The sequence below is a fragment of the Pogonomyrmex barbatus genome, unplaced genomic scaffold (assembly GCF_055798465.1).
Source record: "Pogonomyrmex barbatus isolate J1 unplaced genomic scaffold, ASM5579846v1 scaffold26, whole genome shotgun sequence".
NCBI lineage: Eukaryota > Metazoa > Arthropoda > Insecta > Hymenoptera > Formicidae > Pogonomyrmex > Pogonomyrmex barbatus.
Window position 1 is genome coordinate 7,501 of NW_028297123.1, and position 17,500 is coordinate 25,000.

A 17,500-nucleotide genomic window follows, 5' to 3' on the forward strand; every position below is an offset into this window, starting at 1 on the left:
GCTCGGGTGGTACCTCCGACGTAGCCGCGTGACAAAGTCCACTCGCGGCGTGTTGCTTTCGCTCTCGGCGGTACCTCCGGCGTACGGGCCATGCAAAAGTCGGCTCGCGGCGTGTTGCTTTCGTTCTCGGCGGTACCTCCGACGGGCTCGGGAGGTACCTCCGACGGTGTCGCACGACAAAGTCCACTCGCGGCGTGTTGCTTTCGCTCTCGGCGGTACCTCCGGCTTACGGGCGATGCAAAAGTCGACTCGCGGCGTGTTGCTTTCGCTCTCGGCGGTACCTCCGGACGCTCGCTCGGGCGGTACCTCCGTCGATGTCGCACGATAAAGTCCGCGCGCGGCGTGTTGCTTTCGTTCTCGGCGGTACCTCCGGCTGGCTCGGGCAGTACCTCCGACATTGTCGCGCGACAAAGTCCACTCGCGGCGTGTTGCTTTCGCTCTCGGCGGTACCTCCGGCTTTCGGGCGATGCAAAAGTCGACTCGCGGCGTGTTGCTTTCTTTCTCGGCGGTACCTCCGACGGGCTCGGGCGGTACCTCCGACGGTGTCGCACGACAAAGTCAGCGCGCGGCGTGTTGCTTTCGTTCTCGGCGGTACCTCCGACGGGCTCGGGCTGTACCTCCGACATTGTCGCGCGACAAAGTCCACTCGCGGCGTGTTGCTTTCGCTCTCGGCGGTACCTCCGGCTTTCGGGCGATGCAAAAGTCGACTCGCGGCGTGTTGCTTTCTTTCTCGGCGGTACCTCCGACGGGCTCGGGCGGTACCTCCGTCGATGTCGCACGATAAAGTCCGCGCGCGGCGTGTTGCTTTCGTTCTCGGCGGTACCTCCGGCTGGCTCGGGCAGTACCTCCGACATTGTCGCGCGACAAAGTCCACTCGCGGCGTGTTGCTTTCGCTCTCGGCGGTACCTCCGGCTTTCGGGCGATGCAAAAGTCGACTCGCGGCGTGTTGCTTTCTTTCTCGGCGGTACCTCCGACGGGCTCGGGCGGTACCTCCGACGGTGTCGCACGACAAAGTCAGCGCGCGGCGTGTTGCTTTCGTTCTCGGCGGTACCTCCGACGGGCTCGGGCTGTACCTCCGGCTTTCGGGCGATGCAAAGGTCGACTCGCGGCGTGTTGCTTTCGCTCTCGGCGGTACCTCCGGACGCTCGCTCGGGCGATACATCCGTCGATGTCGCACGATAAAGTCCGCGCGCGGCGTGTTGCTTTCTCTCTCGGCGGTACCTCCGACGGGCTCGGGCTGTACCTCCGACATTGTCGCGCGACAAAGTCCACTCGCGGCGTGTTGCTTTCGCTCTCGGCGGTACCTCCGGCGTACGGCCGATGCAAAAGTCGGCTCGCGGCGTGTTGCTTTCGTTCTCGGCGGTACCTCCGGCAGGCTCGGGCTGTACCTCCGACATTGTCGCGCGACAAAGTCCACTCGCGGCGTGTTGCTTTCGCTTTCGGCGGTACCTCCGGCTTTCGGGCGATGCAAAAGTCGACTCGCGGCGTGTTGCTTTCTTTCTCGGCGGTACCTCCGACGGGCTCGGGCAGTACCTCCGACGGTGTCGCACGACAAAGTCCGCGCGCGGCGTGTTGCTTTCGTTCTCGGCGGTACCTCCGACGGGCTCGGGCATTACCTCCGACGTTGCCGCGCGACAAAGTCCACTCGCGGCGTGTTGCTTTCGCTCTCGGCGATACCTCCGGCGTACGGGCGATGCAAAAGTCGGCTCGCGGCGTGTTGCTTTCGTTCTCGGCGGTACCTCCGGCGTAAGGGCGATGCAAAAGTTGGCTCGCGGCGTGTTGCTTTCGCTCTCGGCGGTACCTCCGACGGGCTCGGGCAGTACCTCCGGCGTACGGGCGATGCAAAAGTCGACTCGCGGCGTGTTGCTCTTCGCTCTCGGCGGAACCTCCGATTAGCCGGGCAGCGCAATAAATAACTTTCGTATTAATAAATAAACATTTATTCGTCATTGATATCTGGATTGGTGCCTTTGATAAAGTGTTGCTGTTATCCGTGTTTATATCTTTACTTTTAAAGCATTCATGCATGAATGCTGTCCCTAATAACGTATCACACGCATTGGAGTGTTTGCGTGGGAATACTTTTAGTGTTTCTGTATTAGAAGGTGCATAATGCTTAGTTATTACAGTTATGTTAATTTTTAAACTTATATAACGAAATATAATGTTTATATTGTAATATTATATTTTACTATGCAATTATATAAGTATTGATATTTTAAGGACACAGGATTATAAAATTGTAGCACACGAATGACTGATACTTTAATCGCGCCTCCCGCGGACAGGCACTACACAGGCTCGCGCGCTGCGTGTTGCTTTCGCAAACGCTAAAGTCCGCTCGCGGCGTGTTGCTTTCGCACGACGTGGCGCGCACGGCCGTTCGTGCGTTAAAGTCCGCTCGCGGCGTGTTGCTTTCGCAAACGCTAAAGTCCGCTCGCGGCGTGTTGCTTTCGCAAACGTTAAGTCCGCTCGCGGCGTGTTGCTTTCGCAAACGTTAAGTCCGCTCGCGGCGTGTTGCTTTCGCACGACGTGGCGCGTACGGCCGTTCGTGCGTTAAAGTCCGCTCGCGGCGTGTTGCTTTCGCAAACGCTAAAGTCCGCTCGCGGCGTGTTGCTTTCGCAAACGCTAAAGTCCGCTCGCGGCGTGTTGCTTTCGCAAACGTTAAGTCCGCTCGCGGCGTGTTGCTTTCGCAAACGCTAAAGTCCGCTCGCGGCGTGTTGCTTTCGCAAACGTTAAGTCCGCTCGCGGCGTGTTGCTTTCGCACGACGTGGCGCGTACGGCCGTTCGTGCGTTAAAGTCCGCTCGCGGCGTGTTGCTTTCGCAAACGCTAAAGTCCGCTCGCGGCGTGTTGCTTTCGCAAACGTTAAGTCCGCTCGCGGCGTGTTGCTTTCGCAAACGTTAAGTCCGCTCGCGGCGTGTTGCTTTCGCACGACGTGGCGCGTACGGCCGTTCGTGCGTTAAAGTCCGCTCGCGGCGTGTTGCTTTCGCACGACGTGGCGCGTACGGCCGTTCGTGCGTTAAAGTCCGCTCGCGGCGTGTTGCTTTCGCACGACGTGGCGCGTACGGCCGTTCGTGCGTTAAAGTCCGCTCGCGGCGTGTTGCTTTCGCACGACGTGGCGCGTACGGCCGTTCGTGCGTTAAAGTCCGCTCGCGGCGTGTTGCTTTCGCAAACGCTAAAGTCCGCTCGCGGCGTGTTGCTTTCGCAAACGCTAAAGTCCGCTCGCGGCGTGTTGCTTTCGCAAACGTTAAGTCCGCTCGCGGCGTGTTGCTTTCGCACGACGTGGCGCGTACGGCCGTTCGTGCGTTAAAGTCCGCTCGCGGCGTGTTGCTTTCGCAAACGCTAAAGTCCGCTCGCGGCGTGTTGCTTTCGCAAACGCTAAAGTCCGCTCGCGGCGTGTTGCTTTCGCAAACGCTAAAGTCCGCTCGCGGCGTGTTGCTTTCGCAAACGTTAAGTCCGCTCGCGGCGTGTTGCTTTCGCAAACGCTAAAGTCCGCTCGCGGCGTGTTGCTTTCGCAAACGTTAAGTCCGCTCGCGGCGTGTTGCTTTCGCACGACGTGGCGCGTACGGCCGTTCGTGCGTTAAAGTCCGCTCGCGGCGTGTTGCTTTCGCACGACGTGGCGCGTACGGCCGTTCGTGCGTTAAAGTCCGCTCGCGGCGTGTTGCTTTCGCAAACGCTAAAGTCCGCTCGCGGCGTGTTGCTTTCGCTCTCGGCGGTACCTCCGGCGTACGGGCCATGCAAAAGTCGGCTCGCGGCGTGTTGCTTTCGTTCTCGGCGGTACCTCCGACGGGCTCGGGAGGTACCTCCGACGGTGTCGCACGACAAAGTCCACTCGCGGCGTGTTGCTTTCGCTCTCGGCGGTACCTCCGGCTTACGGGCGATGCAAAAGTCGACTCGCGGCGTGTTGCTTTCGCTCTCGGCGGTACCTCCGGACGCTCGCTCGGGCGGTACCTCCGTCGATGTCGCACGATAAAGTCCGCGCGCGGCGTGTTGCTTTCGTTCTCGGCGGTACCTCCGGCTGGCTCGGGCAGTACCTCCGACATTGTCGCGCGACAAAGTCCACTCGCGGCGTGTTGCTTTCGCTCTCGGCGGTACCTCCGGCTTTCGGGCGATGCAAAAGTCGACTCGCGGCGTGTTGCTTTCTTTCTCGGCGGTACCTCCGACGGGCTCGGGCGGTACCTCCGACGGTGTCGCACGACAAAGTCAGCGCGCGGCGTGTTGCTTTCGTTCTCGGCGGTACCTCCGACGGGCTCGGGCTGTACCTCCGACATTGTCGCGCGACAAAGTCCACTCGCGGCGTGTTGCTTTCGCTCTCGGCGGTACCTCCGGCTTTCGGGCGATGCAAAGGTCGACTCGCGGCGTGTTGCTTTCGCTCTCGGCGGTACCTCCGGACGCTCGCTCGGGCGATACATCCGTCGATGTCGCACGATAAAGTCCGCGCGCGGCGTGTTGCTTTCTCTCTCGGCGGTACCTCCGACGGGCTCGGGCTGTACCTCCGACATTGTCGCGCGACAAAGTCCACTCGCGGCGTGTTGCTTTCGCTCTCGGCGGTACCTCCGGCGTACGGGCCATGCAAAAGTCGGCTCGCGGCGTGTTGCTTTCGTTCTCGGCGGTACCTCCGACGGGCTCGGGAGGTACCTCCGACGGTGTCGCACGACAAAGTCCACTCGCGGCGTGTTGCTTTCGCTCTCGGCGGTACCTCCGGCTTACGGGCGATGCAAAAGTCGACTCGCGGCGTGTTGCTTTCGCTCTCGGCGGTACCTCCGGACGCTCGCTCGGGCGGTACCTCCGTCGATGTCGCACGATAAAGTCCGCGCGCGGCGTGTTGCTTTCGTTCTCGGCGGTACCTCCGGCTGGCTCGGGCAGTACCTCCGACATTGTCGCGCGACAAAGTCCACTCGCGGCGTGTTGCTTTCGCTCTCGGCGGTACCTCCGGCTTTCGGGCGATGCAAAAGTCGACTCGCGGCGTGTTGCTTTCTTTCTCGGCGGTACCTCCGACGGGCTCGGGCGGTACCTCCGACGGTGTCGCACGACAAAGTCAGCGCGCGGCGTGTTGCTTTCGTTCTCGGCGGTACCTCCGACGGGCTCGGGCTGTACCTCCGACATTGTCGCGCGACAAAGTCCACTCGCGGCGTGTTGCTTTCGCTCTCGGCGGTACCTCCGGCTTTCGGGCGATGCAAAGGTCGACTCGCGGCGTGTTGCTTTCGCTCTCGGCGGTACCTCCGGACGCTCGCTCGGGCGATACATCCGTCGATGTCGCACGATAAAGTCCGCGCGCGGCGTGTTGCTTTCTCTCTCGGCGGTACCTCCGACGGGCTCGGGCTGTACCTCCGACATTGTCGCGCGACAAAGTCCACTCGCGGCGTGTTGCTTTCGCTCTCGGCGGTACCTCCGGCGTACGGCCGATGCAAAAGTCGGCTCGCGGCGTGTTGCTTTCGTTCTCGGCGGTACCTCCGGCAGGCTCGGGCTGTACCTCCGACATTGTCGCGCGACAAAGTCCACTCGCGGCGTGTTGCTTTCGCTTTCGGCGGTACCTCCGGCTTTCGGGCGATGCAAAAGTCGACTCGCGGCGTGTTGCTTTCTTTCTCGGCGGTACCTCCGACGGGCTCGGGCAGTACCTCCGACGGTGTCGCACGACAAAGTCCGCGCGCGGCGTGTTGCTTTCGTTCTCGGCGGTACCTCCGACGGGCTCGGGCATTACCTCCGACGTTGCCGCGCGACAAAGTCCACTCGCGGCGTGTTGCTTTCGCTCTCGGCGATACCTCCGGCGTACGGGCGATGCAAAAGTCGGCTCGCGGCGTGTTGCTTTCGTTCTCGGCGGTACCTCCGGCGTAAGGGCGATGCAAAAGTTGGCTCGCGGCGTGTTGCTTTCGCTCTCGGCGGTACCTCCGACGGGCTCGGGCAGTACCTCCGGCGTACGGGCGATGCAAAAGTCGACTCGCGGCGTGTTGCTCTTCGCTCTCGGCGGAACCTCCGATTAGCCGGGCAGCGCAATAAATAACTCTCGTATTAATAAATAAACATTTATTCGTCATTGATATCTGGATTGGTGCCTTTGATAAAGTGTTGCTGTTATCCGTGTTTATATCTTTACTTTTAAAGCATTCATGCATGAATGCTGTCCCTAATAACGTATCACACGCATTGGAGTGTTTGCGTGGGAATACTTTTAGTGTTTCTGTATTAGAAGGTGCATAATGCTTAGTTATTACAGTTATGTTAATTTTTAAACTTATATAACGAAATATAATGTTTATATTGTAATATTATATTTTACTATGCAATTATATAAGTATTGATATTTTAAGGACACAGGATTATAAAATTGTAGCACACGAATGACTGATACTTTAATCGCGCCTCCCGCGGACAGGCACTACACAGGCTCGCGCGCTGCGTGTTGCTTTCGCAAACGCTAAAGTCCGCTCGCGGCGTGTTGCTTTCGCACGACGTGGCGCGCACGGCCGTTCGTGCGTTAAAGTCCGCTCGCGGCGTGTTGCTTTCGCAAACGCTAAAGTCCGCTCGCGGCGTGTTGCTTTCGCAAACGTTAAGTCCGCTCGCGGCGTGTTGCTTTCGCAAACGTTAAGTCCGCTCGCGGCGTGTTGCTTTCGCACGACGTGGCGCGTACGGCCGTTCGTGCGTTAAAGTCCGCTCGCGGCGTGTTGCTTTCGCAAACGCTAAAGTCCGCTCGCGGCGTGTTGCTTTCGCAAACGCTAAAGTCCGCTCGCGGCGTGTTGCTTTCGCAAACGTTAAGTCCGCTCGCGGCGTGTTGCTTTCGCAAACGCTAAAGTCCGCTCGCGGCGTGTTGCTTTCGCAAACGTTAAGTCCGCTCGCGGCGTGTTGCTTTCGCACGACGTGGCGCGTACGGCCGTTCGTGCGTTAAAGTCCGCTCGCGGCGTGTTGCTTTCGCACGACGTGGCGCGTACGGCCGTTCGTGCGTTAAAGTCCGCTCGCGGCGTGTTGCTTTCGCAAACGCTAAAGTCCGCTCGCGGCGTGTTGCTTTCGCAAACGTTAAGTCCGCTCGCGGCGTGTTGCTTTCGCAAACGTTAAGTCCGCTCGCGGCGTGTTGCTTTCGCACGACGTGGCGCGTACGGCCGTTCGTGCGTTAAAGTCCGCTCGCGGCGTGTTGCTTTCGCACGACGTGGCGCGTACGGCCGTTCGTGCGTTAAAGTCCGCTCGCGGCGTGTTGCTTTCGCACGACGTGGCGCGTACGGCCGTTCGTGCGTTAAAGTCCGCTCGCGGCGTGTTGCTTTCGCACGACGTGGCGCGTACGGCCGTTCGTGCGTTAAAGTCCGCTCGCGGCGTGTTGCTTTCGCAAACGCTAAAGTCCGCTCGCGGCGTGTTGCTTTCGCAAACGCTAAAGTCCGCTCGCGGCGTGTTGCTTTCGCAAACGTTAAGTCCGCTCGCGGCGTGTTGCTTTCGCACGACGTGGCGCGTACGGCCGTTCGTGCGTTAAAGTCCGCTCGCGGCGTGTTGCTTTCGCAAACGCTAAAGTCCGCTCGCGGCGTGTTGCTTTCGCAAACGCTAAAGTCCGCTCGCGGCGTGTTGCTTTCGCAAACGCTAAAGTCCGCTCGCGGCGTGTTGCTTTCGCAAACGTTAAGTCCGCTCGCGGCGTGTTGCTTTCGCAAACGCTAAAGTCCGCTCGCGGCGTGTTGCTTTCGCAAACGTTAAGTCCGCTCGCGGCGTGTTGCTTTCGCACGACGTGGCGCGTACGGCCGTTCGTGCGTTAAAGTCCGCTCGCGGCGTGTTGCTTTCGCACGACGTGGCGCGTACGGCCGTTCGTGCGTTAAAGTCCGCTCGCGGCGTGTTGCTTTCGCAAACGCTAAAGTCCGCTCGCGGCGTGTTGCTTTCGCTCTCGGCGGTACCTCCGGCGTACGGGCCATGCAAAAGTCGGCTCGCGGCGTGTTGCTTTCGTTCTCGGCGGTACCTCCGACGGGCTCGGGAGGTACCTCCGACGGTGTCGCACGACAAAGTCCACTCGCGGCGTGTTGCTTTCGCTCTCGGCGGTACCTCCGGCTTACGGGCGATGCAAAAGTCGACTCGCGGCGTGTTGCTTTCGCTCTCGGCGGTACCTCCGGACGCTCGCTCGGGCGGTACCTCCGTCGATGTCGCACGATAAAGTCCGCGCGCGGCGTGTTGCTTTCGTTCTCGGCGGTACCTCCGGCTGGCTCGGGCAGTACCTCCGACATTGTCGCGCGACAAAGTCCACTCGCGGCGTGTTGCTTTCGCTCTCGGCGGTACCTCCGGCTTTCGGGCGATGCAAAAGTCGACTCGCGGCGTGTTGCTTTCTTTCTCGGCGGTACCTCCGACGGGCTCGGGCGGTACCTCCGACGGTGTCGCACGACAAAGTCAGCGCGCGGCGTGTTGCTTTCGTTCTCGGCGGTACCTCCGACGGGCTCGGGCTGTACCTCCGACATTGTCGCGCGACAAAGTCCACTCGCGGCGTGTTGCTTTCGCTCTCGGCGGTACCTCCGGCTTTCGGGCGATGCAAAGGTCGACTCGCGGCGTGTTGCTTTCGCTCTCGGCGGTACCTCCGGACGCTCGCTCGGGCGATACATCCGTCGATGTCGCACGATAAAGTCCGCGCGCGGCGTGTTGCTTTCTCTCTCGGCGGTACCTCCGACGGGCTCGGGCTGTACCTCCGACATTGTCGCGCGACAAAGTCCACTCGCGGCGTGTTGCTTTCGCTCTCGGCGGTACCTCCGGCGTACGGGCCATGCAAAAGTCGGCTCGCGGCGTGTTGCTTTCGTTCTCGGCGGTACCTCCGACGGGCTCGGGAGGTACCTCCGACGGTGTCGCACGACAAAGTCCACTCGCGGCGTGTTGCTTTCGCTCTCGGCGGTACCTCCGGCTTACGGGCGATGCAAAAGTCGACTCGCGGCGTGTTGCTTTCGCTCTCGGCGGTACCTCCGGACGCTCGCTCGGGCGATACATCCGTCGATGTCGCACGATAAAGTCCGCGCGCGGCGTGTTGCTTTCTCTCTCGGCGGTACCTCCGACGGGCTCGGGCTGTACCTCCGACATTGTCGCGCGACAAAGTCCACTCGCGGCGTGTTGCTTTCGCTCTCGGCGGTACCTCCGGCGTACGGGCCATGCAAAAGTCGGCTCGCGGCGTGTTGCTTTCGTTCTCGGCGGTACCTCCGACGGGCTCGGGAGGTACCTCCGACGGTGTCGCACGACAAAGTCCACTCGCGGCGTGTTGCTTTCGCTCTCGGCGGTACCTCCGGCTTACGGGCGATGCAAAAGTCGACTCGCGGCGTGTTGCTTTCGCTCTCGGCGGTACCTCCGGACGCTCGCTCGGGCGGTACCTCCGTCGATGTCGCACGATAAAGTCCGCGCGCGGCGTGTTGCTTTCGTTCTCGGCGGTACCTCCGGCTGGCTCGGGCAGTACCTCCGACATTGTCGCGCGACAAAGTCCACTCGCGGCGTGTTGCTTTCGCTCTCGGCGGTACCTCCGGCTTTCGGGCGATGCAAAAGTCGACTCGCGGCGTGTTGCTTTCTTTCTCGGCGGTACCTCCGACGGGCTCGGGCGGTACCTCCGACGGTGTCGCACGACAAAGTCAGCGCGCGGCGTGTTGCTTTCGTTCTCGGCGGTACCTCCGACGGGCTCGGGCTGTACCTCCGACATTGTCGCGCGACAAAGTCCACTCGCGGCGTGTTGCTTTCGCTCTCGGCGGTACCTCCGGCTTTCGGGCGATGCAAAGGTCGACTCGCGGCGTGTTGCTTTCGCTCTCGGCGGTACCTCCGGACGCTCGCTCGGGCGATACATCCGTCGATGTCGCACGATAAAGTCCGCGCGCGGCGTGTTGCTTTCTCTCTCGGCGGTACCTCCGACGGGCTCGGGCTGTACCTCCGACATTGTCGCGCGACAAAGTCCACTCGCGGCGTGTTGCTTTCGCTCTCGGCGGTACCTCCGGCGTACGGCCGATGCAAAAGTCGGCTCGCGGCGTGTTGCTTTCGTTCTCGGCGGTACCTCCGGCAGGCTCGGGCTGTACCTCCGACATTGTCGCGCGACAAAGTCCACTCGCGGCGTGTTGCTTTCGCTTTCGGCGGTACCTCCGGCTTTCGGGCGATGCAAAAGTCGACTCGCGGCGTGTTGCTTTCTTTCTCGGCGGTACCTCCGACGGGCTCGGGCAGTACCTCCGACGGTGTCGCACGACAAAGTCCGCGCGCGGCGTGTTGCTTTCGTTCTCGGCGGTACCTCCGACGGGCTCGGGCATTACCTCCGACGTTGCCGCGCGACAAAGTCCACTCGCGGCGTGTTGCTTTCGCTCTCGGCGATACCTCCGGCGTACGGGCGATGCAAAAGTCGGCTCGCGGCGTGTTGCTTTCGTTCTCGGCGGTACCTCCGGCGTAAGGGCGATGCAAAAGTTGGCTCGCGGCGTGTTGCTTTCGCTCTCGGCGGTACCTCCGACGGGCTCGGGCAGTACCTCCGGCGTACGGGCGATGCAAAAGTCGACTCGCGGCGTGTTGCTCTTCGCTCTCGGCGGAACCTCCGATTAGCCGGGCAGCGCAATAAATAACTTTCGTATTAATAAATAAACATTTATTCGTCATTGATATCTGGATTGGTGCCTTTGATAAAGTGTTGCTGTTATCCGTGTTTATATCTTTACTTTTAAAGCATTCATGCATGAATGCTGTCCCTAATAACGTATCACACGCATTGGAGTGTTTGCGTGGGAATACTTTTAGTGTTTCTGTATTAGAAGGTGCATAATGCTTAGTTATTACAGTTATGTTAATTTTTAAACTTATATAACGAAATATAATGTTTATATTGTAATATTATATTTTACTATGCAATTATATAAGTATTGATATTTTAAGGACACAGGATTATAAAATTGTAGCACACGAATGACTGATACTTTAATCGCGCCTCCCGCGGACAGGCACTACACAGGCTCGCGCGCTGCGTGTTGCTTTCGCAAACGCTAAAGTCCGCTCGCGGCGTGTTGCTTTCGCACGACGTGGCGCGCACGGCCGTTCGTGCGTTAAAGTCCGCTCGCGGCGTGTTGCTTTCGCAAACGCTAAAGTCCGCTCGCGGCGTGTTGCTTTCGCAAACGTTAAGTCCGCTCGCGGCGTGTTGCTTTCGCAAACGTTAAGTCCGCTCGCGGCGTGTTGCTTTCGCACGACGTGGCGCGTACGGCCGTTCGTGCGTTAAAGTCCGCTCGCGGCGTGTTGCTTTCGCAAACGCTAAAGTCCGCTCGCGGCGTGTTGCTTTCGCAAACGCTAAAGTCCGCTCGCGGCGTGTTGCTTTCGCAAACGTTAAGTCCGCTCGCGGCGTGTTGCTTTCGCACGACGTGGCGCGTACGGCCGTTCGTGCGTTAAAGTCCGCTCGCGGCGTGTTGCTTTCGCAAACGCTAAAGTCCGCTCGCGGCGTGTTGCTTTCGCAAACGCTAAAGTCCGCTCGCGGCGTGTTGCTTTCGCAAACGCTAAAGTCCGCTCGCGGCGTGTTGCTTTCGCAAACGTTAAGTCCGCTCGCGGCGTGTTGCTTTCGCAAACGCTAAAGTCCGCTCGCGGCGTGTTGCTTTCGCAAACGTTAAGTCCGCTCGCGGCGTGTTGCTTTCGCTCTCGGCGGTACCTCCGGCTTTCGGGCGATGCAAAAGTCGACTCGCGGCGTGTTGCTTTCTTTCTCGGCGGTACCTCCGACGGGCTCGGGCGGTACCTCCGACGGTGTCGCACGACAAAGTCAGCGCGCGGCGTGTTGCTTTCGTTCTCGGCGGTACCTCCGACGGGCTCGGGCTGTACCTCCGACATTGTCGCGCGACAAAGTCCACTCGCGGCGTGTTGCTTTCGCTCTCGGCGGTACCTCCGGCTTTCGGGCGATGCAAAGGTCGACTCGCGGCGTGTTGCTTTCGCTCTCGGCGGTACCTCCGGACGCTCGCTCGGGCGATACATCCGTCGATGTCGCACGATAAAGTCCGCGCGCGGCGTGTTGCTTTCTCTCTCGGCGGTACCTCCGACGGGCTCGGGCTGTACCTCCGACATTGTCGCGCGACAAAGTCCACTCGCGGCGTGTTGCTTTCGCTCTCGGCGGTACCTCCGGCGTACGGCCGATGCAAAAGTCGGCTCGCGGCGTGTTGCTTTCGTTCTCGGCGGTACCTCCGGCAGGCTCGGGCTGTACCTCCGACATTGTCGCGCGACAAAGTCCACTCGCGGCGTGTTGCTTTCGCTTTCGGCGGTACCTCCGGCTTTCGGGCGATGCAAAAGTCGACTCGCGGCGTGTTGCTTTCTTTCTCGGCGGTACCTCCGACGGGCTCGGGCAGTACCTCCGACGGTGTCGCACGACAAAGTCCGCGCGCGGCGTGTTGCTTTCGTTCTCGGCGGTACCTCCGACGGGCTCGGGCATTACCTCCGACGTTGCCGCGCGACAAAGTCCACTCGCGGCGTGTTGCTTTCGCTCTCGGCGATACCTCCGGCGTACGGGCGATGCAAAAGTCGGCTCGCGGCGTGTTGCTTTCGTTCTCGGCGGTACCTCCGGCGTAAGGGCGATGCAAAAGTTGGCTCGCGGCGTGTTGCTTTCGCTCTCGGCGGTACCTCCGACGGGCTCGGGCAGTACCTCCGGCGTACGGGCGATGCAAAAGTCGACTCGCGGCGTGTTGCTCTTCGCTCTCGGCGGAACCTCCGATTAGCCGGGCAGCGCAATAAATAACTTTCGTATTAATAAATAAACATTTATTCGTCATTGATATCTGGATTGGTGCCTTTGATAAAGTGTTGCTGTTATCCGTGTTTATATCTTTACTTTTAAAGCATTCATGCATGAATGCTGTCCCTAATAACGTATCACACGCATTGGAGTGTTTGCGTGGGAATACTTTTAGTGTTTCTGTATTAGAAGGTGCATAATGCTTAGTTATTACAGTTATGTTAATTTTTAAACTTATATAACGAAATATAATGTTTATATTGTAATATTATATTTTACTATGCAATTATATAAGTATTGATATTTTAAGGACACAGGATTATAAAATTGTAGCACACGAATGACTGATACTTTAATCGCGCCTCCCGCGGACAGGCACTACACAGGCTCGCGCGCTGCGTGTTGCTTTCGCAAACGCTAAAGTCCGCTCGCGGCGTGTTGCTTTCGCACGACGTGGCGCGCACGGCCGTTCGTGCGTTAAAGTCCGCTCGCGGCGTGTTGCTTTCGCAAACGCTAAAGTCCGCTCGCGGCGTGTTGCTTTCGCAAACGTTAAGTCCGCTCGCGGCGTGTTGCTTTCGCAAACGTTAAGTCCGCTCGCGGCGTGTTGCTTTCGCACGACGTGGCGCGTACGGCCGTTCGTGCGTTAAAGTCCGCTCGCGGCGTGTTGCTTTCGCAAACGCTAAAGTCCGCTCGCGGCGTGTTGCTTTCGCAAACGCTAAAGTCCGCTCGCGGCGTGTTGCTTTCGCAAACGTTAAGTCCGCTCGCGGCGTGTTGCTTTCGCAAACGCTAAAGTCCGCTCGCGGCGTGTTGCTTTCGCAAACGTTAAGTCCGCTCGCGGCGTGTTGCTTTCGCACGACGTGGCGCGTACGGCCGTTCGTGCGTTAAAGTCCGCTCGCGGCGTGTTGCTTTCGCACGACGTGGCGCGTACGGCCGTTCGTGCGTTAAAGTCCGCTCGCGGCGTGTTGCTTTCGCAAACGCTAAAGTCCGCTCGCGGCGTGTTGCTTTCGCAAACGTTAAGTCCGCTCGCGGCGTGTTGCTTTCGCAAACGTTAAGTCCGCTCGCGGCGTGTTGCTTTCGCACGACGTGGCGCGTACGGCCGTTCGTGCGTTAAAGTCCGCTCGCGGCGTGTTGCTTTCGCACGACGTGGCGCGTACGGCCGTTCGTGCGTTAAAGTCCGCTCGCGGCGTGTTGCTTTCGCACGACGTGGCGCGTACGGCCGTTCGTGCGTTAAAGTCCGCTCGCGGCGTGTTGCTTTCGCACGACGTGGCGCGTACGGCCGTTCGTGCGTTAAAGTCCGCTCGCGGCGTGTTGCTTTCGCAAACGCTAAAGTCCGCTCGCGGCGTGTTGCTTTCGCAAACGCTAAAGTCCGCTCGCGGCGTGTTGCTTTCGCAAACGTTAAGTCCGCTCGCGGCGTGTTGCTTTCGCACGACGTGGCGCGTACGGCCGTTCGTGCGTTAAAGTCCGCTCGCGGCGTGTTGCTTTCGCAAACGCTAAAGTCCGCTCGCGGCGTGTTGCTTTCGCAAACGCTAAAGTCCGCTCGCGGCGTGTTGCTTTCGCAAACGCTAAAGTCCGCTCGCGGCGTGTTGCTTTCGCAAACGTTAAGTCCGCTCGCGGCGTGTTGCTTTCGCAAACGCTAAAGTCCGCTCGCGGCGTGTTGCTTTCGCAAACGTTAAGTCCGCTCGCGGCGTGTTGCTTTCGCACGACGTGGCGCGTACGGCCGTTCGTGCGTTAAAGTCCGCTCGCGGCGTGTTGCTTTCGCACGACGTGGCGCGTACGGCCGTTCGTGCGTTAAAGTCCGCTCGCGGCGTGTTGCTTTCGCAAACGCTAAAGTCCGCTCGCGGCGTGTTGCTTTCGCTCTCGGCGGTACCTCCGGCGTACGGGCCATGCAAAAGTCGGCTCGCGGCGTGTTGCTTTCGTTCTCGGCGGTACCTCCGACGGGCTCGGGAGGTACCTCCGACGGTGTCGCACGACAAAGTCCACTCGCGGCGTGTTGCTTTCGCTCTCGGCGGTACCTCCGGCTTACGGGCGATGCAAAAGTCGACTCGCGGCGTGTTGCTTTCGCTCTCGGCGGTACCTCCGGACGCTCGCTCGGGCGGTACCTCCGTCGATGTCGCACGATAAAGTCCGCGCGCGGCGTGTTGCTTTCGTTCTCGGCGGTACCTCCGGCTGGCTCGGGCAGTACCTCCGACATTGTCGCGCGACAAAGTCCACTCGCGGCGTGTTGCTTTCGCTCTCGGCGGTACCTCCGGCTTTCGGGCGATGCAAAAGTCGACTCGCGGCGTGTTGCTTTCTTTCTCGGCGGTACCTCCGACGGGCTCGGGCGGTACCTCCGACGGTGTCGCACGACAAAGTCAGCGCGCGGCGTGTTGCTTTCGTTCTCGGCGGTACCTCCGACGGGCTCGGGCTGTACCTCCGACATTGTCGCGCGACAAAGTCCACTCGCGGCGTGTTGCTTTCGCTCTCGGCGGTACCTCCGGCTTTCGGGCGATGCAAAGGTCGACTCGCGGCGTGTTGCTTTCGCTCTCGGCGGTACCTCCGGACGCTCGCTCGGGCGATACATCCGTCGATGTCGCACGATAAAGTCCGCGCGCGGCGTGTTGCTTTCTCTCTCGGCGGTACCTCCGACGGGCTCGGGCTGTACCTCCGACATTGTCGCGCGACAAAGTCCACTCGCGGCGTGTTGCTTTCGCTCTCGGCGGTACCTCCGGCGTACGGGCCATGCAAAAGTCGGCTCGCGGCGTGTTGCTTTCGTTCTCGGCGATACCTCCGACGGGCTCGGGAGGTACCTCCGACGGTGTCGCACGACAAAGTCCACTCGCGGCGTGTTGCTTTCGCTCTCGGCGGTACCTCCGGCTTACGGGCGATGCAAAAGTCGACTCGCGGCGTGTTGCTTTCGCTCTCGGCGGTACCTCCGGACGCTCGCTCGGGCGGTACCTCCGTCGATGTCGCACGATAAAGTCCGCGCGCGGCGTGTTGCTTTCGTTCTCGGCGGTACCTCCGGCTGGCTCGGGCAGTACCTCCGACATTGTCGCGCGACAAAGTCCACTCGCGGCGTGTTGCTTTCGCTCTCGGCGGTACCTCCGGCTTTCGGGCGATGCAAAAGTCGACTCGCGGCGTGTTGCTTTCTTTCTCGGCGGTACCTCCGACGGGCTCGGGCGGTACCTCCGACGGTGTCGCACGACAAAGTCAGCGCGCGGCGTGTTGCTTTCGTTCTCGGCGGTACCTCCGACGGGCTCGGGCTGTACCTCCGACATTGTCGCGCGACAAAGTCCACTCGCGGCGTGTTGCTTTCGCTCTCGGCGGTACCTCCGGCTTTCGGGCGATGCAAAGGTCGACTCGCGGCGTGTTGCTTTCGCTCTCGGCGGTACCTCCGGACGCTCGCTCGGGCGATACATCCGTCGATGTCGCACGATAAAGTCCGCGCGCGGCGTGTTGCTTTCTCTCTCGGCGGTACCTCCGACGGGCTCGGGCTGTACCTCCGACATTGTCGCGCGACAAAGTCCACTCGCGGCGTGTTGCTTTCGCTCTCGGCGGTACCTCCGGCGTACGGCCGATGCAAAAGTCGGCTCGCGGCGTGTTGCTTTCGTTCTCGGCGGTACCTCCGGCAGGCTCGGGCTGTACCTCCGACATTGTCGCGCGACAAAGTCCACTCGCGGCGTGTTGCTTTCGCTTTCGGCGGTACCTCCGGCTTTCGGGCGATGCAAAAGTCGACTCGCGGCGTGTTGCTTTCTTTCTCGGCGGTACCTCCGACGGGCTCGGGCAGTACCTCCGACGGTGTCGCACGACAAAGTCCGCGCGCGGCGTGTTGCTTTCGTTCTCGGCGGTACCTCCGACGGGCTCGGGCATTACCTCCGACGTTGCCGCGCGACAAAGTCCACTCGCGGCGTGTTGCTTTCGCTCTCGGCGATACCTCCGGCGTACGGGCGATGCAAAAGTCGGCTCGCGGCGTGTTGCTTTCGTTCTCGGCGGTACCTCCGGCGTAAGGGCGATGCAAAAGTTGGCTCGCGGCGTGTTGCTTTCGCTCTCGGCGGTACCTCCGACGGGCTCGGGCAGTACCTCCGGCGTACGGGCGATGCAAAAGTCGACTCGCGGCGTGTTGCTCTTCGCTCTCGGCGGAACCTCCGATTAGCCGGGCAGCGCAATAAATAACTTTCGTATTAATAAATAAACATTTATTCGTCATTGATATCTGGATTGGTGCCTTTGATAAAGTGTTGCTGTTATCCGTGTTTATATCTTTACTATTAAAGCATTCATGCATGAATGCTGTCCCTAATAACGTATCACACGCATTGGAGTGTTTGCGTGGGAATACTTTTAGTGTTTCTGTATTAGAAGGTGCATAATGCTTAGTTATTACAGTTATGTTAATTTTTAAACTTATATAACGAAATATAATGTTTATATTGTAATATTATATTTTACTATGCAATTATATAAGTATTGATATTTTAAGGACACAGGATTATAAAATTGTAGCACACGAATGACTGATACTTTAATCGCGCCTCCCGCGGACAGGCACTACACAGGCTCGCGCGCTGCGTGTTGCTTTCGCAAACGCTAAAGTCCGCTCGCGGCGTGTTGCTTTCGCACGACGTGGCGCGCACGGCCGTTCGTGCGTTAAAGTCCGCTCGCGGCGTGTTGCTTTCGCAAACGCTAAAGTCCGCTCGCGGCGTGTTGCTTTCGCAAACGTTAAGTCCGCTCGCGGCGTGTTGCTTTCGCAAACGTTAAGTCCGCTCGCGGCGTGTTGCTTTCGCACGACGTGGCGCGTACGGCCGTTCGTGCGTTAAAGTCCGCTCGCGGCGTGTTGCTTTCGCAAACGCTAAAGTCCGCTCGCGGCG